This window comes from Catharus ustulatus, chromosome 4 (assembly GCF_009819885.2).
Source record: "Catharus ustulatus isolate bCatUst1 chromosome 4, bCatUst1.pri.v2, whole genome shotgun sequence".
In the NCBI taxonomy this organism is placed as follows: domain Eukaryota; kingdom Metazoa; phylum Chordata; class Aves; order Passeriformes; family Turdidae; genus Catharus; species Catharus ustulatus.
The window spans coordinates 64,485,067-64,509,825 of record NC_046224.1 but is presented as its reverse complement, the minus strand read 5'-3'; the positions used below and the strand labels follow the sequence as shown (position 1 = coordinate 64,509,825).

Sequence of the window (24,759 nt, the reverse complement as noted above, 5' to 3'; positions counted from 1 at the left end):
TTAGTGGATAAATATTCCACTATCTTGAAGATCTGATCAAATAGTAAAGATATTTGGAAGAAAAAAACTAACAAACCACCACCTATGTGCCAGATAAAATTGTCATAGGATGGAATGGAAGGACTCCTAGTAATTTAAATTAAATTAAATCCTTTTTTGTTTGGTTTTTGTTTGTTTGTTTGTTTGTTTGTTTTGTTGTTTTGGGGGTTTTTTTGGTTACTCTTCAGTTTGGAAGGGATTCTGTTCACTATTTTAAGAGCTGAAAAACAATGTTGCTAAAATTTTTCTCTTATTTTCACAAATTAAAAATCTGAGTTGTGTCGGAGCCTCAACACTTCACATTCTCTTTATAGAGAATTTAAAATTTCTCCAAGTTATGTGATCTGAAAAAGCTCTTCCTAGGCAGTCAGATGTCAGAAAATTCAGCAGTTTTGGTATAATGCAGAACACCACATGCTGCTCTCTATCCTTGGGCTGAACTGGGTATTTGCACTTTTATGTTTGTTTTGTAGATTATGAAAAATTGTGTAAACTGAAAGACGACTGTAAAACCTCCTGCACTGAAATACTGAAAAATGCAAAATAATCTAGTTCTTATATTGCTTTGTCACTGCCAATGTTAAATGTTACTGCAAGTATTTATTGCAAGAGCCTGAGTTACTGCAAAGACAAAAGTACAACGGTGAGCCTTGTTTGCTTGGAGAAATCATATACTCCCAACGAGTTCCAGGGGAATAATTGTCCCTTTTTTGTGGATATTCAGGTGAAGTGATAATTCTGAAGGAGAGAATGCTATTGATAATGTTTCCACTGGGATACTCAGTAAAAATATATTTAGCTGTTTCCATAAACAGAGTTTAAGCAAAGTTTAAGTCCAGATTGTGACTGGATGGTGAGATGCTGAACTAAATACTGATGTGTTTTCTAAGTTATTAGAGATATTAAAACCATAAAAATACCTTAATATTTTAATATTAGGACATTTAATGAAATATTCAAAACACAGGCATATATAGGTAGATGTGCACTATACAAAAAATGATAGTGTGGATGATGAAAAATTAGTCCCTTGTGAATTCATTATTTCTATTCTGTTTAGCTATTTGCCTGTTATTTTGAGAATCCCAATGTGGAAAAATATTTTTATAATTTGTGTTTGGCATTTTTGGCCCTTGTGCAGTTTTGATTCACAAGTTAAAATCCTGTTTCCATGGAAATCAGCTGAATTTTTGATAAGCTTTGAATTTCTCCCACAAATTAAGGCAAGTGGGGAACATCATCTGGGCTGATTCTGTCCTTAATGTCAGCCATAGTATCTTCCCTTTTATTCCATATGAATGGGTGCTGTATTTTGATGATGATTTAAGTGAAGATTCCCAAATGTTACTGCAACAAGTTCTCTTTTCTCAAGGAAAACCAGGGTATTTGATAGCATCAAGTTACTTTTTGTGTGACAACCGTCCACAACTTCCTCAGCAGGAGCAGCAGATCCTCCCCTGCCCCACACCATAAACACCAGAAATCAGTGTTGTTTTTGTCTGATTACTTTCAGAACAGCTGGGGAAAAAAAGAACGCTATTTTTTAGGAAGTACAAAAAAAAAAGCCTATAATATAAACTTAATATATAGCTTGAGAGGAGAGGTTTAGGCTAAACTTATTTTATTAGAATAGTCAGGAGAAGTGAAACTCCAAGCACCAGCTCTGCGTTTTCCTAGCTCTAACTCGTAACTGGAAGAGGTGGCTGTGGTAGGAATTGGCTTCTACAAGCAGGGTGGGACAAGAATGCCATCGTTTGCTATTCTGTAAATGTCTGTCCCAGGCCCTTGAAAGCAGACCCTTCCCTACACTGGAAATGCCAGGTGATGGACTTGAGCAATATTCACATTCTGAGTGTATTTCTGGCTTTCCTAATCTTTGATCCTGCCATTGAATCCGCGGGGGTGCAAAAATCCACCCACACAGATCCGATGTCAAAATCCTGGCCTTAATTATTTATGGTTTGGTTTGGACAAATTACTGTTCTCTGTGCAATAACCACAGTTATTACCAGAAGTACAGGACAATCTAAAACATACATATATACATTATGTAATGTAGGTATGAACTTTTTTTTTTAAAATAAAAGTCATACCTTTTTAATGTATTTTGACTTAACTGAAATTCTTACTTCTGAGTCTTGCCCTGTGCTGCTTTCCACCTGACCAGACTGGCCTGGATCTATGGCAATTTATTCTCAGAAAAAATGAGTTCATAATGTTTATAATCTGAAAGCCAGCCTAGAATGAAAACATCCAGCTTTATAACCTTGCACTAAGATCCTACTGATTTGTTAAACTGCAGATGGACTGTACTAGTTTTCTGCACTAAAGAGGCACCCCCTTTCTTAACTGTGTTTGGGCTCTATTAATGATTCCAGCCATCTCAACTTAGATCATTTTCATTAATCTCTTGGAAATAAAACCCCTTTAAACAGGAACAGTAAATTTCACCAAAAAAAAAACCAACCTAAAATCAGAATTTTACAGCAAAATCAGACACATGCCAGAGACATTGGCAGAGCTTGGCAATGCCAGGCAGCACCATTCTTTAATTAAGTAAAGAAAACTTTGTGAGTTTTACATGTTTCCCAAAGTCTCTCTTTCCATCTTTTCATCTTACTTTTTCTTGTGATTTTGATTGTAAGTTAATGCTGATATAATTGCTGACATAATGCTTATAAATAAGTTCCCAGCAGTGGAGTGTTGCTTTAAATTTGAATTTTTGTCTTTTGTTTTTTCCTTAAGAGCTGTATATAATAATATGCCCTCTTTGAAAGTTCATGGGTAGGACATGGCAGGCCTGGTCATTTCACCTCTTCCATGTTCTCAGTTGGAAGTCAACTGAAAAATCAGCAGAAGCTCCCAGCTAATTCCTGTACCTGCTTAGAATTTTTTAAAACTGAGTTTTGTTTGAAGTTAAAAATCTGTACCCCATTTTTCACTGGGGTGCCAGCCAGGTGCTTTAAAACATGTTCCTAATTATTTGCTTTTGATCTGATGAGAGAGTAGCACTAGTTTTGATTTTCAAGTTCATCTGTGCTTTTGGATCCGAGATATCAATAGAGCGTATTATGGATATGGATTGCAGTCCCAGTCTCAGTGTCTGAAGCAGTTCCTAGAATCACAGGAAATATTTGTTTTGCACATATTATTATTGAGAAAAAACCCAATGGAATGTAAGTATTCCAGAATGGGAAAAAACTTTCTAGTAAAAATCACATTTGTGTGAGTGGCCTATCTGAAAATGCTAGAACCTCACAAAGCATTTCACTAAGGAGTGTTTGCAGTTTTCAGAAATTAAATACAACATTAGCATGTTTCCAGGTTATTAAATAATGCAAAAATCCTTTTCCAATTGGGTACAGTATTTCCAAATCATGGTTGTGTCTGGTGCTTCTTAAAAAAAAATGCTCTCAAGCTTTCAGAATTGCACATTCCAGAGCTTTCGTTCTCTGCAGTTGGTGTTGGAATGAATTGTTTTCTAAGCCTGAACTAAACCTCTTGAGGGGTTCCTCTGTCTCCTGATTGAGAGGAATTGTAAGCTAAGGCTGAGGGTCCACTTAAGGCTTTTAGTGATAAGAAGCCAGTTTCACAACAGGGAAGAATTTGACTTTTAATATATTTGTACAGTTTTATTTGTTTGGGATTTAGTTTTTTCCTGCAGAATTACTAGACTCTGTTGTGGCTTGTATGGATATTACTTTTTTTTTTAAAGATTGTGAGCCAAGGTTTAAAAATCACTGGTCATTCTGGAAATGACAGTGTTGAAGAGCTAATCTAGAAAACTTGCTGATAGCCCTTTCAAAGGTTAGGAAGCATTCAGCTTTGTGCAGGAGATCCACCTATTAAGCTGTCTCTGGCTGGGATACAAAAGCCCAAACTTACCACATCTCAGTCTTTGACCTACTTCAATTTTTATAAGAAATTGCTATAAATATCTGCTTCCCAATTAATACAAACTGATATCTGATAGTTTCCCACAGTAAAAAAAATGTCTGCACATATAAATCCATATGGGAAGTGTGAGGGATGCGATACAAACAAGAACTGTGTTTCATCTTTCAAGCTACAATTAGATTGTGGCTTTTCAAAATCTGCAGATTTTCTCTGTAAATTAATCTTCCAGTGTCTTTTGTTGCTGTCTTTCAAGTTCTATCGGCTTCCAGCTAGAAAGCTAATGATAAAGCATCAGAATTACACTCTTTTAAAAGAAGAAAAGCAGGGTAGGCATCTGTAATAGTAGTGTAATGACACCAAATCTGCATGCACAGTTTAGAATTATTTGCCTAAATGCTCGTTCATTGGCACACAGACGTTTTCAGTGCTTTATCTGAGTGTGATGTTTTGCAGCACCAGTCTGGCATCATTAGACATCTACCCGCCAGCATTTTAAAGATTTTTCCACAGAGCCATAAAATTGCACCTTCCTCGTTGAATATAAAATCCAACCCACCTGTAATAACAGAGCAGTGGAACAGTGTGGATCTCTCCTGGATGTCTGCAATAACAGAGCAGTGGAACAGTGTGGATCTCTCCTGGATGTCTGCAATAACAGAGCAGTGGAACAGTGTGGATCTCTCCTGGATGTCTGCAATAACAGAGCAGTGGAACAGTGTGGATCTCTCCTGGATGTCTGCAGTGCAGTGAGCTGGAGTGGCTTGCCTTCACACTGAAATAAAAGTCGTGTCCTAATGTTATAGCTTCCTTTTTAAAATGAATGGCTTGTAAATGTTTATCTCAGCTAGAAGTGAGAAACTGGTCTGTGCTCTCCAGTTCCCTCTTGGAGAAGCTGTGCAGCAAAACAGCTGCATACCCTTTCATGTCCTTCTCTTGCTGTTAAGCATGTACATCTCTGGCTTCAGCTCTTTGCCAGGTTTCCCTCTGCTCATGTTTGGATTCCAGGTTAAAGCTTGAAGTAGTGCTGTCTGGATTTATAGTGGGCTACATTGTTTTCTCCAGGAAAGAGGGAGGGAAAGGCATCGACCCAGCATAGAAGGACTGTCCATGCACAGGGTCATGCAGTATAGAGTTTCTTTGGTTCTGCCAATAGGTATTGCAGTGTAAAATGTCTGGAGGCTAACTGGGGCTACTTCTCTAGAGACAGGACCAAAGTACACAGTATACTGGCTTTCATTTTGCTGGTTTTGGACCATCAGGGCTGCTTTCCATTTCCTACAGTGTTCCAATATAACCAAGTCACATGTGCTCAGTAATGGAGGCTTCTGAGACCTGGGCCTTCTGTAAAGAGGAAAAGAGTAGTATTTATGCAGTGTAATATTTTGATTTGCTAATGGGCTGTGAGGTGGGTGCTATCATGAACTACTGTGCAGCAAGAAGGGTTCCTAAAACAAATATCAGCTTACTCCATCTCCAAATCATTGCAGATAACACAGTGTTTAGTTTCTAATTAGACTTGTGTTGTGCTAATTCTCGTGAGCACTGCAAATGATTGATATGCTGCATTTCAGTGGCAAGTAGCAGAGCAGCTGAGTGGAGCTCAGCCATGAAGCCAGCATGCAGCTGCTGAGGAAAGCACACTGCTCCCAGAGACTGATTTGCAGGATGAACACCCACTGATTGGTTTGGCCTTGCTCTGAGGGGAAGGGGGAAATAAAGGCACATCATCTTCAATTCGACTAATGATATTCTAATCCTAAAAGGATTAGGAAAGAAACGTCGAACTGAAAATAAAAGTCCAATGGTTAATAGTTCACAAATCATGTATTTACTTTGCATAGTTTTTTGCACTGTTTCTTAGAAGAGGATGAACATAATTCTTTTTCCATGCCTCAGTCCCCTGTATTTGAAATACAGATGGTTTCTCCTAAGTACTGGTTTCTGTACATGTAAGTAATAAGTGTAAACTTCAAGGCAGAGCCTTGTGAACTGTTCCTTGATGGAATATACCAGAGCAGCGTAGGCATTTTATGTAATTTAAATTATTTCAGAATTGTTTTTGCCAGCACTTTCATTTGTGGCCAGCTCAAGTCAATATGTTTGGTAGTGTAGTTCCACTGTGGAAATAAAAATAGCAATATAGATTTGATATAGACTGTCTCATTGAGCTGGATTGGGTTACTGTAAGGAACATCTCGTAGCTTAAACCCTCTAATCAAGTCCAAATCTCTTCAGTCAGATTCTTAATGTAAAGTTCGGCTTTTTCAAATCATCATCATTGCATTCAGCACAAACAAAGGCTGTGTCTGTGACTCTTGGATGTCATTCACGTAGCATTTGATTTTTTTACAGCCTTTAAAGCCCCTGTGCAGCCAAGCAGGGCTGTTCCTCTGCATTAGGGGCTTTTTAGGCCCGCCATACATGTGTTAAAGGAGAAGGGCTGGCTAAGGAGTGGCATTTTCTCAGGATGATCAAGCTGTGGCTTGCTGCAAATCCCATCTGCCCTCTCCACATGCAACATTAGAGGCCCTTCCTGGAACAAGCTCCTCGGGGATTTACCTGCATAAGGTTGCTGGTACGGGGTCACTGGAAAGGCAGATGGGACAAATGATGACAGACTTGGACCAGTTGCATTTGGCAGAGAAAAGACCTATGGAGTAGGATAGTGACTTTATGGGTGAGAATTTCTTTTTAAGTGATATTCTTTGTGGATCTCATCCCTCTGTCAAATAGCAAATATTGTAGTAAAAGTGTCAGTGGTAATGTGCAGGGCTTGGATTTTCAGAATTACTAGGTGGGCACTGCAGGCTTCAAAGAGTGCGTTTGTGCAAATCGTGAAACAGATAAAGGTATTTGCTCCTGTCTGTGTGCTTCAGCCTACCAGGGTTTCTTTTTTGCAGGCTGTGTGAAGAAAGGTCAGATTTTGCTATGTCAGTTGACATTGGGGTGAATTAAATTAGACTTGAAAGCCACAGTAATATCCCAGGTAATAAAAGTTAATCTTGAAGTGAGAATGACACTTTTGTCTTCTGCTTGAGAAAGGAAGGTGTAGTGCAACCCAGATTTCTCATAATGTTTTTTCTCTCTCTGAAAATGCAAAAAGAAGGCTCTGGACTTTGCGAGAGCTTTAGGAAACTTCGGGGAAAAAATCATGTTCACTTGACCCAATTACGAGCAACATGTTTTAAGTATATGAACTTGTAAAGTGCTCATGCTTTTTAATACTGAGTAAAAATGTTCTGCTACTTGCTGGGGAGATGAAACTTGTCTTGCACTTCACTTGTTACAGATCTATGTTGCAGATTAGGTCGTTTACTCATATTTCAGTTATGTTCTTTCCAGTTTCTCTTCCTCCACTGCTCTGTTAAAGTAGTGCAGCTTCCTGGAGGGCCATAGGCATTGGAAAGGCTTGAAGCACTAAAAAGAGAAATGTTGGGTCCTCTTTCTTAATCAAGCAGTTTTTCATCTACCAAGTACGGTATATTATGCTGTCCAAGGAAATAGATATCATTTGCTATACTTTAAAATAAGACAAAAGCCATTCTGGCTCTCCTTGAAGCCAGTGAGAACATTCCACTTGCTTTCAGTGGGAATTTGCAAGGAACCCATGATGCAGTTTCTGTCAGAGCAGGAGAAAGCATGGTACTCCATAGTACCATGCAAATTTAAAATCAAAGAACTTGGTGCCATATCATTTGCACATTTCAGAGAGAAATTGTCTTGGTTTTGGAGGAAGAGTCCCATAAGCTTGTTACTCAGGCACTCACACATCCACAAAAATCCAGAGAAAGAGTCCAGAGAAACAAGTGTGCAACTGCCCTCCAGCTTGGTAGTGTTTTGTTTGAATGTGTGTTAGAGCATGTGGAAGGAGTGATAACCTTCTTGTCCTGGGGGTTCCGTTCAGTCTGCAAGGTGAAGTATCAGCTGCTGTTTGAATGTGTGATAATCACCAGTAAGTTATGAAGTCTAGAATACTTCCTTGTGAAAAGCAGAGAAATGGAACAACTCCAAGGAAGATATTTCCTTTTTTAAAGAGAGTTTTCCCCGGGGCTTTCCCTGCTGCAAGCCAGCAGAAGTTTGGCTGCCCTGTTCCCTGTACACCCTACTGCTCACTGTGCCTGACCAGCCCTGAAAAGGGGAACACAGCACTGGGCCATGTATGAAGGGAAATGTGTGGGTAAATATGCCTTCCAGACACCTGCATCAGCAGCATGGCAGGCAAAACTAATGTCTCATCTTCCCTCCATGTGAGATCAGCTTTAAAATTCTCCAGAACAATGAGGTGCCTCTGCAGCTGTGGAGAGCCTGGGGCCTTCTCAGGCATTTTTGCACTTCTCAGCTTATTCTTGTTGCACCTTGATAGAAGTAAGATTAATTAGTAGATCCTCAGCTTTAGACTTCCTGCAGTTACTCAGTGCCCAGCATTTACTTTATCTATAATTTTCCACTCTAGCCTACAGTTTACTATAGGGAGATTATATTCTTGCAGCTACTGGCAGAATTTGCCTACCAGTAAAGGACATGGTTTTGAACTCCAAGGGATGTTTCTGATGTGTAAATCATTTAATCTCATCCAAATATTGGCCACTCTGTCCTTTTTTACAATCTATTTTGCCTTAATATTGGAAAACAATGAGTGATTTTGAGTGATCAGGTTCAGCAATCTTCAGAGGGACCCAAAATCTTTAGAAATTGCTGTTAGGGAAGATTATATCTTCTAAAATCACATTGCCCCAAGTTTTGAAAATCTCAGGCTTGCATCAATACTCAGAAGAGTCCAAAGCTCAGCAATATTTAATGAAAGAATACCTTTATGGAAAATACTTTACATGCACAGTAGATGTGTTTGAAATGGATGTGTAGAGCCTTATGTTCATAGAAAGGCAAAATCTTAGGAGAAAGAAGCATTTGAAACTGGAAACAAGCATGTAGGTCTTTTGCTGCTGGATTTGGATTTTAATTAGACCTCTGTGCTGCTGTCTGATCAATCTGCCATGGACAGAATGGTGAGGAGAGGCAGAGACCTGGAGAACCAGGGCTTAGAGGAGACTTGGACTCATGCCTGATATTGCCCATGGCAGTACCTGGTTGGTGGGGCTGCCTGGAGTTTTGAAAGATGAGCAGAATCAAGGAAAACACCAAAGAAGGTGAAATGAAGTGTACTCTGGGCATTCTGTGACATTCCTGTTCTCACTCAGCTCTATGTGAAGTTGCAATATTTGTGTACTTATGTTAAACACATAAACACATTTCTGGTTCAACTAAAGAAGGGAAGCAGGAGAAGGGTTGGCAAAGTAGCCACTAAATCCAGCAAAGCTTCAAGCACTGCCAGTAGACTTGAGGGTGGGTCAGTTCAGGAGGTTCAAAACAATTTCTAGAGGAACACTGCAAATATTTTGCATCCTTTCCTATGAGATGACATGGTTTGTTTGCTGTTGCTTGTTTACCTGTTCTGCAGTGTATGTCACATTTATCAGTCAAATAGACTGAAGGGGGTAACAGTACTTTAAGGATGATGTTTTGACTTTTGCTGTGTTAATTCTATGTTTTCTGACTAAATTCAAACTCAGATGGTTTTTTCTTTTGCTGTTCCAGCATGTCTGTCTCGAGCTGCCCTAAGAAGAAGAAGCAATAATGTGGTGAAATGAACTCAGAGCACACAAAGAGGAGCCACTGGAGACTAATCTGCAAGGTACTCAGGTATTTGTGCTTTCATATCCTACACCAGTAATTGGTGCATAACACGTGGTGTCCTCTGCAGTTCTTGTTCTTGTTAACTCACACAAAATGGGTGAGAAAATTACTAAATAAACAAAAAGTCATGTGAAAGATGAAAGTTGTTTGGTCAGAATGCCCCCATGCAACTTGAAGATGGAGCCAGCTTTGAAAAGGTAGAGTTGAGCTCCAAGTTCAGCACTCGTTGATGCTTCTGTCCATCACATCTGTTAGCCAGGTCAGATTTTACCATCTGTTACTGCCCAGAGCACTGACGGATATCTGAGAAGTGCTGGAGAAAGAGGATCCTACTCTGACATCCACTGGAGCAGAGTGAACTGCCCCTCCTCTACTGATGGGCTAAGGCATTATAACACTCCCAGTGACCTCAGGAATGAGGTCCTGGGCGAGGCCTGCAGTAAGGAAGAAATTCATTTTGGTTTCCGGAGATGCCGGAGATCTTGTGTCACTTGCCAGGCCTCAAGGATTTTTGTGAGCTCTAGGTTGTGTATATGTCTTGTATACAGCTGAAATAAAACAATTAATTTTCTATATAGTAGGAAAATAGATTTTTGTTTTATTAATACATTTAGGAGAAAGTAGCACAGCTCTGTTGAGTCTATGTTCTGTGTCTCTGAGGCAGGGAGAACACTTGTGTGATTCCTTTTCCATGCTCCATGTGAGCAGGTGATGACAGACATGCTATAGATGTGCAAAGTGACAGCTTAATGGCAGCAAGTAATTACATACATGTTTGTATGGTGATGTAAGGGCAGAGGTTGGCTGTACGAAGCTCTGTAGCTGATTAATTGGGGGAAGCAAATGAGCTGCTAATGGGAGTAAAGGTAAGAGTTGTGCTTGCAGAGCACACAAATACCAAGGTACATTCAGAGAAAACATTTTATTTGCAGAGTCATTGCAGTCTTACATTATCTCATTGCAATAATTAAGCTGTTATAATTAACTAATTTCATAATTAAGTATTTTAAACCCACAAAAGCAGAGGTACCTCCTAAGGGTATATATTTAATGGTTATATCACTGATATGTGAAAAATCACTCTTGTTGCATGTTGTATCATATGTGACTGTCTGAAAAGCAGATGCAAGTAAACAGCAAGGTCACTGTGGATATTATTTTAATTCCTCAACTACACACTCTGTCAGCTCTCAGATATTTATTCACCTTGTTTTTTATGTGTATATTCCCGTGGTTTTGGCAGTTGGTTCATAGACACTGTTGATGTACTCTTTCAGATTCTGCTACCCAACTGCTTCTGGGACTTCATGCAGTTTGCCTCATCTGAGAGAACCTCAGATAAGTTATATGGAAAATTGATAGTAAATCCCAGAGTACCAGGTTTTGCTGCACATAATTCAGATGTCACACATGGGACCACTGAATGATGGTATAGTATTTTGTATTATTAGTACTTCTTACTAGTCTTTTCAGTATTTTGTCCCTTTTTTTCTTCTTTTTTTTAAACGTTTTTGTTCAACTTTTTTTTTCAACTTTTTTTTTTACTACTTTTTTTTTTTCCAACATTGGACTTCCAGTGCAATAGTTGCTTGTCATGGCATCCCAAAAAAGTAAAGTCAATGGTGAAAATGCTTGGTTTTCTACCAAGTGTTTTAGAACCTTGAGCCAGCTCATTAGCCTTCAGAAACGTCCTCAGTCTCACTTTAGAACTACAGTTTTCTCTGTAAGAACAGGAAACTGCTGTCAGAATCCCCTGATGTAGACTTAGGAAAGGTTTCTATGCAACTTTGAAGAGTGATACTGTTTTCTTGTAAGAAGATTAATTTAAATATTATCTAAATAATTTATACTTTTAACCCTTTTAAAAAGAAGTACACTTGACATTAAAAAATGTTTTACTGCTCAGTTATGCAGTTCCTTCAAAAGAGTTATCACTTAAAGGCAGGAGAAACAAGACTTACACCAGTTGTATTGACAATAGATGGGAAGAACATTCTGTAAGTTGAAATTACGGACTTGTTCTGTGCCCATACGTGGTGGTCAAATCAAACATCCAGCATTTTAGATGAGAATTACTGACCTCCATAATGTTCTGAGAACTCATCAATATGGGGAAAATAAACTTTGAATTTCAGGCAGTGATCATTCCTCAAAATAAGAAAACTCTAAAAGTCGGATTTTCCTCTTAGAAGTTTCAGACTGTATATGATTTGGGTAACTGAGTAACAAGCTATTTTAGAAAGTTATTTTTTTCCTTCTTTGGGGAAAAATGTACTTAAAGCTTTTTGCATTAAGTTTTGCAAACATTTCATGTTTCTAACACTACCCTGATACACTATTTTCTAAACAAATTATAACAAAGTATAACAAAGCTACTTACAAGTGTTGCTGTGTTTGAGAGATACAGCTTTTCTCTCTCTACACCTAGAAAAACAAAGAAACAACAGTTAGGCTGACCCTGAGCCTGCAACAGTACATGCAGACCACAGACTTCAAGGATAGTCTCACCTGGTTAAGCCATATCAACCTGCTTTCAGTGTTGGTAATGCAGGGCTCTTTTCAGCAGTTTAAGAAAACTGCTGCATTGCTTAGAATAAAGACAAGAGGCAAAATTTTTGCCTTCAATCTAAACAATTCAACAATTTTCTTAAAACATGAAGATTTGCTTTTCATCCCTGAAACTGAAAGCATGTTTCTAAGTAACTACGTCCTTTGAGCTAGCTGCAGCCAAGGCACTGTGTATGGATTATAATTGGTGGAATTGATTGCCAAGTGTGTTTGGGTGAAATTTCAGTTGGCAAAATGATAATCCATTACAAGATTCAGTATCTGAAATTTCTCACCTGAAAGATGAAAAAAAGACCTCAGCTGCTCACAGAGGCCTGTACAAGTCTGTGAAGTTGCTGTGTTACTGTAACCATGGCCCCTGCCCCTTTTCTAATTTTGTTCTTATATCCTCTGCAGAGAGATGAAGAGAATCTGTTTGGGTAAATGCACTGAATTCTGCACTTTAGCTGAATCTGTAGAATCAGTTGGCAGCCTCTTGAAAAAATTTTTCTGTTGGCATTTCGTCTTACATTTGATTCTACTAGGAGTGAAGAAGATGCAAATGTGTGTTTCTCTCATATTCAATGGTTTTTGCTCCATGGTTTAGCTAAGAGTACTAAGTACTCATCTGTGCAGGTGGACAGGTTGAATTAAAAGTTATTAAACTTGCTAATGGATCAGTAGAACTTGAGGTGATCAGTAGAGCAGTTTTGATTTGGCTGGATGTATTAAATTTAATTTGGAATATATAAGTGCAATAAACTGCATTAAAAATTCATAAAACATCTACTATTCTTTAACTATGGCTGGAGCTGTTTAGTTTTGGGTGGAACTGCAAAAAAGGCTAGCTTTTTCCTTAGAATTATAAAGTTTAAAAATTGTGAAAAAATTTTGCTCAATTTGAGCCAGTGGGCTGAAACAGGATTTGGCTAAACCTCAGTGTGTAACAGTGTGCATTTTGTTTAATTATTGCTGATCATTCACTCCACAGCAGTGTGCATGGAGTGAGAGTTCCCTTCAGAAAGGGCTGAAATATCTGAGGTTAGTGCTGGGACTCATCCTGCAGCAGTAGGACTGTCCAGCTGCTCAGACTGGCACCTGTCCTCAGCCCTGTCCAAACCCAAATGCCTAAGGAAGTGTGTAAGGACAAGGAAATTGTAGATCATATTTCAGCTAAGTGATCTCTTGGTGCTCCCCCACCCCAGAGAAACATGCAGCCAGGCATAGTTTATTTCTCATTAGCAACTGAAGTGGATTTCTGTTCTGTAAACTTGCCTGACCTCCCTGTGAGCCTTGCAGCCTCCCTCACAAGTAGTCCTACAGCATAACATACCTGTTGTGAAGAGCCACTTCGTTTCTGTTTGTTTTGAAACTACCTCAAGCTAGCTGGAGGTGAAAGGATGCCTTACAGAATCTGACAGTAAAACTAGAAAAGGTTTTTTAAGATTGTATTCTTGAAATGTAATTGGTGTTTAGGCTTTGGGTTAGTGTGGTGGATATAGCACAGTTAAGTAATAATCCATGACCAGGTTGCAGGTTGAGTGAAATAATTATAACCTAAAGGGTCTGTGCTTCAAGAGAAGTTAAGTCTTAGCAGCCATGACAGTTTTAAGCATGGGCATTTTTGGTAATAGCAGAAAAACTCCTGATGGGTTCCAGTTAAGGAATCATTTGAGCATACATTTAACTCCTCTGTGTATTTCAGACTGAGCTGCCCTGGGGTAGAGAGTCTGGGTACTCTGGAGATACCTCTCTGTAAAATTTAATCCTGTTGCAACACTTATGGTGAGGTTTGTTTGGTGGATAAACACCATATGCTTTTCACTTTGCTATCCTGTGCTGGGTAGTGTTCATTTTGTGTAGTGCCCTGATTATAACTGGGAGCTTGTTGAGATCAACGTGTTCTGGGATGTTTCTGCTTGCCAGGGATAAGGGGGATGAATGGTAGGGAGAAATAATGGGTAGAGAGAGTTAAAGGTGCATGAGGAACCCTGAAATCTAAAGAAGGCAGGAAGAACATGGATCAGCAGTCTGTTACGTGTTGAGACACAAGATCTCCTTGGAAGGGCTAATAAATACATCAGTAACTTCAGCTGCCTGAGCCGCTGTGTCTGCAGGCATGGTTTGTCCTTCATAGCACCCTCTGTGAAATAAGAACACAGCAACAGCTTTAAATGGAAAACAATGGAAAGAGAAAAGTGTTAAGATTACAATTTGCTCACCAGGTTTTGTAGACTAATGAGATTATTCCTTCAAAACCAAATGACCAGCCACACAAATATACAAAATCATAATAATTGAGAGACTGATTTTAACTAAATTACAGTAGGGTCTTGCTGTCTCTGGGAATTTTTCCTTACTAGATTTTATTTTGAGAAGGTTTCTTAACACAACTGGACTTGCAAATCTTAGTCTCCACTGAAAGTGAACTATCTTAAAAGTCAAGTCTTCTCTTTTGGCAAAATATAATAAATATAATGCATGACATTATACAACATAACAGTGGTATCTCTGCATGAGAAGAGTTCCAGGTTAAAATTCAAGATAACCTGTGTATAATAAAATATTTGATCCATTTATATTCTAAATTCTTTAGGAAAAAATAAAGCTTGGGAGAAGACAAAATACCTTCTTTTTTATATGACCTAATGGGGCACTGAAAGATTAGGGTCTCAATGTCAAAAATTCTGAAGTCCTATTTAGACTGCAGGACAGAAGACTGGACTTTGAAAAATGCTTAACTGTGTTGGCCCTGAGCTATTCCAAATATCTGATCATATGAATTGGAGCAGAAACAGGTTGATGCTGTGCTCATTTGAAAATCTGTCACTAGTGGTGTCACTAGCAGTGGAAAATAGGGAAGCTGTTTTGAAAATCTGTTTTCACTGCAGGAGATAAATGTGGATGCTGACATTTAACCCAGGGTCTAAGCAAAACATCTTTCTGGGGTTTTGTGAGTATTTTTGATAGACAGAGGGTAAAGAGGAAGGAATCAGAATGACTTAAAAGTCATCATTAGGATGGAGAGGAATAAGGGCAGCAGGATAGCAGGGGCAGGAAGAAAATGCTGCGGACAGTGATGATGGCAGTGAAAGATGCAGCCCATCAAAAGCCATGTCAAAAGTAGCTTGAGATGCTGGAAGCAGTAAAAAATGGGAATTATTTTTCCCACAGGTGTTGCTGTTGAGCAAAAATTGGAAGGAAACTGTGAGAGTCAATAGATGGAGAAAATGGTCCTGCCCATCATTACAGGAAACCATAACCCTCACCTCTGTGGGACAGGAGTGACCAGCAATGACCAGCTTCACTGCCTTAGGAACATCCCCATTAGATGTATTTTTCAGATAAGGTAAGAAATCAGTTAATATCTGAATTGAATTGGGAAAATACTGTTTTTAATCAAACTGAATGCAGCCTAAACAAAAAGCATGAATATAAACTTCTAAAATCAGTGAGGCCATATATATCAAGTGTGCACCTGTTTTTTGGACTGATACAGTAGAAGGGTCTTAACACAGAATACTGAAGTAATTAGTTTTCTTTCTTGAAGATGTTTGCTGCATTTCAGACAGGTTAAAATGGAGTGTTTTTCTGACTCTTGGGACTGACATTCAACTTGCCTATTATGTCTTATTAAAGGCTCTGTCAGGTTTGAAAATCAGAAATGTTCAAATAAAAACAGTGTCTGGAGAGAGAGGCACAGTATGCTTTCTTTTTCCAGCCTGTTAATAAACAAGGAGTGGGAGGTAAAGCAGGGTTCACTACAGGACTGGGGCTACTTTAGTCCTTTCTTTAACTGAAAAGAGGAAAAAATATTTATTTGTTAGAGAACAGCCTGTGTTTGTATGCACTCAAAATACTGACTGATTTGCTGATGACAGACACTGCATGCATTTAATGTCCTTGGACGAGAATTTGCAGTAATTCTGTTTCTCTTTGCGGAGATAATTAAGGCACACAACAGCTGTCTGGCAAACATTAGCGCTCTACTACCTGGTCCCAGGGGAGCAGAGGCAAGGCAGGAGTGATTTGACCAAGTGATTGGCAGGACTGGGGTGAGAATCAACCCTTAACCAAGCCCTGCAGCTGAAGGTGAACACATAGCATTGTACTTACAGCATCTGCAGTTGCTACACGAACCATGGAATTGTTTTGGTTGGAAAAGACCTCTAGGGTTATCAAATCCAACCATCAAATGCAGAGGAGAAAGGAGTTTTGTGTGTACAGACAAAAGATACAGCTGTGCCAAATGCTCTGCAAATACACAGTGAAAGGAATCCTCATCATGACACTGCTCAGTCTGTCAAAAGGAGGAGGAATCTCTGGTAGATTTCTTTTTAATAGTAAGTCAAGGTAAGCTCTGCCCCAACTGAGCAAGATTTAGACATGTGTCTTTTCTTCTCAAATCAAAACTAGTTAAAGGAGACACCTTTTAATTAATTTCTCAAAGTGTGGTGTACATTGCATTATTTCACAGAATTATTTAGCTTAGAAGCACAAGCTTTCCTAAGCCTCATGGTTTGTGCAGTATCCTCCTTATCTATAAATAAACAATATGTGACCTTTGTACTCTAGAAGCCTAGTAAAGACCCTGGCAGGACATCACAGAATCTCTTAATATAACTTTCAGCTATTTGTGGGAGTCTGCCTCCATGTCACTGAGAAACAAAGTTGGAGGTGACAGTTCAGATTTTGCCTCCTCCTTCCGGAAGCCATTTCAGTCATGTAGCCAGTTATGTATCTTACTGTGCATTTATAGCTTAAGGGGTCATTTCCACTTGGAAATAGTCCTGGGCACAGCGAAGATGGGCATAGAGTGCAGGCAAAGGTACAGCTCTGTTACTGCTTTAAGGTACTGAGATTAAATGTATGTTTACCAGGTTTCTGTTTCAGTGAAAATTGCAATAATAAATGTGATTATATACAGTTCAGTAAAGATGCAATTTAGAATGTTAAAATATTTATGTGAGCTCTCAAATGCCACCCTAAGTAGGTGTTATATTAGAATTGCATATTAAAACAAAATACCGATTTCCCTTCCGTTAATGTCAGTTACTTTATTTCAATTACCGAAAATATTTTGCAGTTGTTTTCAGTTTTCTGTTTTTCTCTGCTTACATAAATAAACTTACAAGTTTAATGAATTTATGCTTAAATTCTTCAATATTTAAACTTCCATCTGCTTTGATAATTAAAATTAAGAGCAAAATAAAACTTAAAAGTGTAGAATGCAGGCATAGTGTTTCCACATGGCCGGAATGTTTTCAGATGTTCATAAATGTCGCACTGTTCTGGTGCATTATATTAATATTTGAAGCAAATATGTGTTCAACTATAAGAAGGCTTTCTTAGGTCTTTTTTTTTTTTGGGTGTCAAACCTCCAGTAAGCTGTTTAACATGAGGGCTCCTCCAGTGACACTTGCCGAAATAGTGTTTGTTGGAGCGTGTGTGGCAAAGCAGCCGCTTGATTCCAGGTGTCTGAAAAATGCAGCAACATTTCAGATGAAAGAAGTGTATTCCACTAGCAAAGGTGGTGATCTTTTTGTAAAATGAATTTCTGTGTATTTTAGACAGAACTTGTGATTTTTGAGGTTATACCTGCATTAGCAGTATGTATTAGTTCATATATTGTATAGTTTACCTATTTCACCTAAAACCTTGTAGCCAGAGCTGTTTGTGTCTGGTGTCTACTCAGAGGATATTTTTATCAACAATTACACAGAGGAAATAGGAATTAAAGACTTCCCCGAAGACTTTGTGGATCATCCACTCTTTTGCTGTTGAATTAGTGAATGTTCAGTGCAAAACTACAAATGGCAAATGAACTGCCATTGAAAGGGAAATTCAGATGTGTTTTATGGATTCTTTGTTTTTCTTGCTTCCTTGTGATTGCACAAACACTGTATTTTAGGGAGAGTGAGAGAAAATCCTAAGGGAAACTGTCAGAACCAGAACAGAGATTTGGTTTAGTCACTGGTCTGCTTGCAAGGGGACTTCTCTTTCCATCCTTCCCTGCTGCTGGATCTAAAAATGGATTTTGGAGTACCAGAGCTTATGGCCTCAGTTATGTGGGTATATGTTGTGAGAATTAGTAGTGCCAGTGGAACTCAGCGTTGATAAATGCTATTATTATTTTACAATTAGGTATTAAATGTTACCTGTATTACCCTCTCAGGACAACACACTGCACTTCAGGGAAGAAGCACATGACAAAACTTGAAGAAAATGAGAACGTGTTTAAACAGAATGTCTCCAGGATAGTCAAGGGAGAGATTAAACTGGAATTCAGATGAAGTCTTTTGTAGATACATACACTAGTGAGGAATTACCAAAATGGGAGAGCCAAAGTGGGGGGTGCTTAGCTTGCCCTTTTTTCCCCCAGTGAAATACAGGAAATAAAATGTCAAATGCCATGTGAATATTGAACCCCATTTTGGTTTGCTTTTAGTTTATTGGAAAATAGTAAGTTGTAAAAAAATAATAAAAATAATTCCAAGGCTTCTTTTTTTCATCCTGCTGTTGTTGGACAAAGGTTCTTTTAGCAATGCCAAACTGGTTGATTTATGATAGGAAAAAGTGCTGTGAAATAATGGTAAATAAACAAAACCGAAAGGTTTTTTATGTGTTTTTTCCCCACTAACTTTTTACTGTGCTGATACTCTCAGTGATTATTTATAATTGTATGAAAACTGTGTCTGCCTGCATGAATATGAGAAGACACGCTTGGTTTAGTTGAGCATGTGAAGAAAAGGAACTGCTTAAAATATTTTTCATTCCTCTTGTTAATTCTTGATTGAAATCTATTGAGCACTGTTTTTCTTTTGCTGGTAATGCACAGACAAAAGAGCAGACTGTCACCAAAGGCAATTCCTTAATTCACATTTCAGAGGATAAAAACTAAGAATTTATTTATGTTATTTATTTTATGGATATGTATGTGCATAGTTAAATGTGTATCAGTTATAATGGGCCAAGGAAAGTGGAAAGGAATCCTTAGTACACAGATGGAATGGGAAGGAGAGAACCAGAACAGAGCTGGCTTTGAGATTTGAGGCAAAGGCAGGCATTTCATGTGCAAAGGATCAGGCTCCTATTGGATTCCCAGTACTGGGGGCATAAAACTTTAATTTCCTTATAGAAGCAGAGCAGTTTGAAGTGATAGGTTTGACAGTGGAAGCTGAATATTGTTGTTCTTTTTAATTTATTATTTATAATTTAAGAGATTGTTATAATTTATTGTATTTTATTTTATCTTGTCTTTACAACTACTAGCTATTATTTAAAATAATAGAATAAGGTTTAGAATATGGATTTACACAAATACATATATATACATTGTAGAAGAAAAATCTGTGAAGCAAAGAAAATAGATTTAGATCAGTTCAATTTGACATTGTGTGTGTAAGAACACTTGGGAGCCTAATTTGTACTGATCACAATAAAAATAATTTTGGTGAGGGAAGTGTTATGACCCACCTCTGAAGGTGGTGGTTCTTGTTAATAGATCCCTTGGGGTGGATTAGAGTGAAATGACACTGTGTTTCTAGAGAGACAGAGAGATAGACAGCAAGTTTATTTTAGAACCGTTTGGTTGCAACGGAAAGAAGGTATGTAGCTGTTTTGATTAGTATCTACAGAAAAACAGCAATATAAAAGTATAAAGATATCACTTAAGAAAACATGTAAGGAAAAGAAAGAAGAAAGGATAAGAGTAGATAGTGGAGAGGAAGGATATCACCACCCATGGATCCAGTGACAAGAGCTGATTGTTGCAATTTCAGTGTCTGTTGGTTGAGGTGATGGTCTCAGTCTTGATCCATGAAACACAAAGTGCAGTGGGTTCAATGTTCAGGTGGGAATTCCCAGGTACCTCCCCTGGGGGCGTGGGAAGTGTTACACTGTGATACAACCCTGTGGGTCATGAGCAGTTCACTGGTGAAGGCACTAAAGTAAGTCTGGGGACATTTCAGGGCTCTTCGACGGTTTATGACACCCTCTAAGATATGAGCCTGCCTCTCAGGTCAGTGCAGCTGAGCTGGTTATGCCCCCCCATGAGAAGGATGAAAACTCTCTGTGTGAATGTCTTCCTCGGGGTCGGTGGAATTTTACATCTGAGCCACTAGCTGGTGTAAGGGAGGACATTGCCATGATCAGAAGCATTATTCCACCTCACAGGATCTGCTTCTTATCGACCTCTTTTCTTATCTCCTCAAAACCAGCTTGTTGCTGAACAAAGGTGGTGGGTGCTCACCCCTCTGCCCCTGGGCAGTGCTTCTGCAGACCAGAGGTTTCCCCACCACACCCCCAGAAGCTTTCCTCTCCTCTGTCTGGGGGGCTCAGGAAAGCACCTGCTGCTTTGGCAAATGGCCCATTGTTTGAGTGATTAACCCTTAACATTTCAGTCTCTCACTTGAAAGAATGTCTCTGAAACAGTTCCTAGAAAATGTCATTACCAAGATTAAATACTACTTCTCCCTTAAAGATCAAATCACGATAAAACACCCTGTGGAGAGTTTTACTCTTCATAGCTAGACTGTGAGTGTTATCACAACTGTCACCGCCCAGGCAAGGATTCTCCTCATCTCCCTGTGCTTGTGGCAAGCCTGCTTAGGCACACAGACATCCTGGGGTGTGATTCTTCAGTTCATCTGTGCATTCTCTGTGCAGTGCTTTGAGGAGTAACAAGGATTGTGCCTGTTCAGTGTCTGCCGTCACAGGTGCTCACTGAAAGCTGCACCATGAATTATACCTGTGAACCTTTCCTGCTGTTTTGCTCCCTTTGACTTGGAAGATAGAATCAGCTGAATTTTGAATGGTTTTAATATATTTTAAGCTGTGTCAGAACATAGTTTTTCTGGTGTTTTGGTGACTACTTGCCCTAGCTTGTCCTAAGACTATTTTATTAATGCCGCTTTATGTCATTAGAAATTCAGGAATATAATTTCTCATTAACCATACAGGTGTAGGGCAGAGTTTTCCTCCAGCGAGCGGTGGGGTGATTAAAAGAGGACTCTAGGGAGCACGGCGAGCAGGAGCAGACAAATGGGCTTATCCTCAGCTGTCCTCCTGGGTTGGTAGATGGTGTCAGGAAGCAGAATGGTCCCTCTGTCTTTCAGGAGGAGGCAGTCACAGAGCTGCTGAGCCACTTGGATGTTCGTAAATCTACGGGACCGAATGGGATCCATCTCAGGGTGATGAGGAAGCTGGCAGATGACCTTGTGAAGCCTCTCTCCATCATTTACCAGCAGTCCTGGGACACTGAGGAGGTTCCAGATGACTGGAAGCTGGCCAATGTGACTCCCATTCACAAAAAAGGGTGGGAAGGAGGATCCTAGTAAGTACAGGCCAGTTAGCCTGACCTCAGTACTTGGTAAGGTTATGGAACAGTTTATACTTTATGTCATCACATAGCCCTTACAGGATGGCCAGGGTCTCAGACCCAGCCAGCATGGGTTCAGGAAGGGTGGGTGGTGTTTGACCAACCTGATCTCCTTTTATGACCAAGTGACCCATCTGGTGGATGCAGGAAAGGCTGTGGATGTTGTATACCTGGACTTCGGCAAGGCTTTTGTCAGTGTCTCCCACGGCACACTCCTGGAAAAGCTGCAGCCTATGGTTTGGACTGGGGCACTCTTTGCTGGGTTAAGAACTGGCTGGATGGCCAGGCCCAGAGAGTGGTGGTGAATGGTGCTGCATCCAGTTGGGGATCAGTCACCAGTGGTGTCCCTCAGGGGTCTGTGCTGGGGTTTGTTCTGTTAAATATTTTCATTGATGACATGGATGAAGGTATTGAGTCTTTCATTAGTAAACTTGCAGATGACACAAAGCTGGGCACATGTGTTGATCTGCTGGAAGGTAGGAGGGCTCTGCAGAGAGACCTGGAACAGTTGGATGGATGGGCAGAGTCCAATAGGATGAAGTTTAATAAATCCAAGTGCCGAGTCCTGCATTTTGGCCACAATAACCCCCTGCAGTGTTATAGGCTGGGGATGGTGTGGCTAGACAGTGCCCAGGCAGAAAGGGACCTGGGGGTGCTGGTCGACTGATGACTGAACATGAGCCAGCAGTGTGCCCTGGTGGCCAAGAAGGCCAATGGCCCCTGGCCTGGATCAGGAATGGTGTGGCCAGCAGGAGCAGGGAGGTCATTCTTCCCCTGTGCTTGGCGCTGGTGAGGGCACACCTTGAGTGCTGCATCCAGTTCTGGCCCCTCAGTTTAGGAAGGACCTTGAGACACTTGAGCGCATCCAGAGGAGGCAACGAGGCTGGGGAGGGGTCTGGAACACAAACCCTGTGAGGAACAGCTGAGGGAGCTGGGCTTGTTCAGCCTAGAGAAAAGGAGACTCAGAGGTGACCTTATCACTCTCTGCAGCTCCCTGAAAGGTGGCTGTGCTCAGGTGGGGGTTGGTCTCTTTCTCCAGGCAGCACTGACAGAATAAGAGGACACAGCCTTAAACTGCACCAAGGGAAATACAAGTTCAATATTAGGAAAAAGTTTTTTTACTGAAAGAGTGATCAAGTACTGGAATGGTCTGCCGGGGGAGGTGGTGGAGTCACAGGGGATGAGTTGGACTTGATGATCTTGAAGGTCTCTTCTAACCTAGTGATTCTGTGGTTCTATGATTCTGTGATAATTAAGTTATATTTTGTTGTCATAGTGTTACAGAATCATAGAATCCTTCAGGTTGGAAGATACCTCTCATATCAAGTCCAACCATTAACCAAATACTGCCAAGGCAACTACTAAAGCATGTTCCCATCTACACACCTTCTAAATCCCTCCAGGGATGGTAACTCCACCACTACCCCAAGCAGCATGCTCCAATTCTTGACAGTCCATGAGGAAATTTTTCCTGTTATCCAACCTAAACCTCCACTGGCATGACTTGTTTCTTCTCGTCCTGTTGCTTGTTACTTAAGAGAAAAGACTGGCCCCTACCTGGCTACTAGCAAGCCCCATAAAAACTCCTTTAGTCCTTAAAGAATAATGAGCTTCACCTTGGGCAAGGTAAAAGAACATGTGAATAATGCAACAGCTGCTGCAGGCTGACAATCAGTTAAAAAGCTGGTACTTGCTTACCAAAATGGAGGCCCATCTCTTCTTGGAATCAGTACATTGTGAAGTTTTAGAAGCAGTAAAGCACAGTCCAGATTCCATTAAGGGTGTGTTTTCCTTCTGGATTAAAAGCCATTTTGCCAGTGACAGTTTTCAGGTTGGATATTTGTGATACAAGACCTAAGGATGACAGAAAAGACCATGATTATGTATGTTCTGTTTAATAAGAGCAGTCATAGTTTCTTGAAGGTAAAACTACCTTCTTAGCAACTTTCTAGCAGAGGAAGATGATGTGTTCTTTCTTTTTCTAGGATGCTTGCAGTAATTTCAGATATAGCAAACATTGCATCCAAAATGGGATTTTACAGCTAAATTATGTTATCTTGAATGCTCTGAAAAACTCTGGTACAACCTTTGAACAGTCTTGAGGGGCAATTTGGGATTGTTCCCAGCTAAAAAAGCATAGTGCAACAGATAGATGATTTTTTTCCCACCAGTTAGTCTCTTGCATTCAATGCAAAAGGATATTTTTGCATCACATAATTTGTTGGACCTTACAGCAGGTGAGAATACAGTCAGTGTTGAAAGCTCCAAGGTATAAGTTACAACTGTTGCAGTGCCCACCAGAATACTGTGTTCTCTATCTCTGACATTGCCATGCAGTAACAGAGATTTGTTTCTCCAATATCAGCTCATGTGGACTCAGTTTTGATTTTAGTAAAAATAGTGATCAGATTATTAATGTATAAAATCAAGACCATGGAGCTAAATGAGATGGGTACTTCGGGTTGCTGCATTGCATTCTGACAAAATTCAGCTACAACATTCTGGCATTTTTTCATAAGTTTTTTAAATGGTCACAGTGAAAATCCTGAGAATCATAAATAGAAAATTTTCCAGTTTTTTTAAGCAATGATGATGTTTTGAACAGCACGCTACTAAAAACAGACTCCAGACTTACTCTTGGGCATCAACTGAACAGTAAGTGCTACCAGTTAGAAGATTTGGTAGATGAGACCTTATTTTAAAATTGCCTTAGGTCCATTGTGTGTTTAATCATTTGGTACTGGATTCTGATGAGCAGAATGTTGTCTTTAACAGCTCACTGGGATTTTCAAATGCATCAATACTGAAGTTTGACAAGTGCTTGTGTTGCTTGAGGCATGGAGAATAAACGTAATTCTGAACAAAATTCTGTTCTTTATTTCAGTGTCACTGATAACATGCAAATCAGAATCTGTTAACCATTGGCTGTTGCAGATATGACATCAAAGCCACCAAGGGAGACTTGATGTAGTATGACTTAAAACCAGATGTATTTTGGTAAGTCACATAATGTGCACTAAGAAGTTGAGAAAGTGATTGTTTGTAGTAACAGAGATTTTTTCTGCTTTTTGTACCTAAAGTGTGTTTTCAAGAAACATTGCTAAAAAGCACAGTAGACTGTTCACATTTTGGAAGGTCTTTCTTCCTTCAGAGACCTAGAAGACCAAACCCCCCATACAAGGAAGGCTTAGAACATCCTGCCA

General features: G+C 39.6%; 1 long non-coding RNA gene across 2 annotated transcripts in view; it reads left to right on the top strand.

Annotated features, from left to right (window-relative positions):
- Window positions 1-24,759, top strand: part of LOC116995003 — a 111,679-nt gene that overhangs the window by 49,905 nt on the left and 37,015 nt on the right. For both annotated transcript variants that reach the window (XR_004417631.1, XR_004417630.1), the window contains 4 exons: window positions 9,532-9,636; window positions 10,908-11,059; window positions 15,352-15,526; window positions 24,441-24,553. This is a non-coding gene — a long non-coding RNA (uncharacterized LOC116995003). The remainder of the gene's footprint in view (window positions 1-9,531; window positions 9,637-10,907; window positions 11,060-15,351; window positions 15,527-24,440; window positions 24,554-24,759) is intronic.